Source organism: Mandrillus leucophaeus, unplaced genomic scaffold (genome assembly GCF_000951045.1).
Source record: "Mandrillus leucophaeus isolate KB7577 unplaced genomic scaffold, Mleu.le_1.0 Scaffold2, whole genome shotgun sequence".
NCBI classification, from domain to species: Eukaryota; Metazoa; Chordata; class Mammalia; order Primates; family Cercopithecidae; genus Mandrillus; species Mandrillus leucophaeus.
This window is the reverse complement of record NW_012102031.1, coordinates 12,410,615-12,411,862: the sequence shown is the minus strand read 5'-3', so window position 1 is coordinate 12,411,862 and position 1,248 is coordinate 12,410,615. Positions and strand designations below refer to the sequence as shown.

The 1,248-nt window shown below is 42.9% G+C and overlaps 1 protein-coding gene across 1 annotated transcript in view; it reads left to right on the top strand.

The window, feature by feature from the left end:
* Nucleotides 1-1,248, top strand: part of DRG1 (developmentally regulated GTP binding protein 1) — a 38,942-nt gene that overhangs the window by 18,083 nt on the left and 19,611 nt on the right. The window lies entirely within an intron of this gene.

Sequence of the window (1,248 nt, the reverse complement as noted above, 5' to 3'; positions counted from 1 at the left end):
TTTTGAGACAGAGTCTCGCTCTGTCGCCCAGGCTGGAGTGCAGTGGCCGGATCTCAGCTCACTGCAAGCTCCGCCTCCCGGGTTCACACCATTCTGCTCAGTCTCCTGAGTAGCTGGGACTACAGTCACCTGCCACCACGTCTGGCTAATTTTTTGTATTTTTAGTAGAGACAGTATTTCACTGTGATAGACAGGATAGGATGGTCTCGATCTCCTGACCTCGTGATCTGCCCGTCTCGGCCTCCCAAAGTGCTGGGATTACAGGCTTGAGCCACCGTGCCCGGCCTTTCTTTTCTTCCTTTTCTTTTTTTTAAGAGACAGGGTCTTGCTTTCTTGACCAGGCTGGAGTACAGTGGCATGATCACAGCTCACTGCAGCCTCAATCTCCTGGGATCAGGCGATCCTTCCTCCTCGGCCTCCTGAGTAGCTAGGACTACAGGCAGCATGTACCATCATGCCCGGCTGATTTTTTACTTTTTGAGAGACAGTTTCACTATGTTGTTCAGGATGGTCTCGAAAACCCTGAGCTCGAGAGGGTCTCTCTCTCCTCAGCTTCCTGAGTAGCTGGGACTACTGGCATGCACCACCGTGCCAGGCTAATTAATTTTTACTTTTTTAGAGGTAGAATCTCGATATGTTGCCCAGGCAGTGATTGTTGTCTTACTGTTTTTCAAGAATTCCTCTGAAATTCTTTGTCTAATATGATATTTACTAGTTACATGTGACTAAAATTTAATTACAATTAAATAAAATTTAAAATTTAGTTCCTCAATTATGTAAGCCACATTTTATGTGCTTATTAGCTACACGTGACTAGTAACTACTGTATTGGACAGTACAGATGCAGAATATTTTCATTATTGCAGAAACTGCTTTAGACATTACAAATATCTTCTCCCATTAATTTTGTGCAAGGTGGTATTTGTTGAATAAAAACTCTTAATTTTGTTAGAATCTACTCTTTATTTGTAGCTGGGATCACAGGTGTGTGCCACCACGCCCGGCTAATTTTTTTGTATTTTTGATAGAAACAGGGTTTCACCATGTTGGTCAGGCTTGTCTCGAACTCCTGACCTCAAGGGATCCGCCTGCCTCAGTCTCCCAAAGTGCCGGGATTACAGGTGTGAGCACCTGGCCTACTGTTTATTTTTTCTTATGGTTTGTGCTTTTAAAGTTTTATTTAAGAAGTCCCTATCTTTCCTTAGGTCTTAGACATAGTCTCCTGTTTTTTCTTTTTTTTTTTTTTTT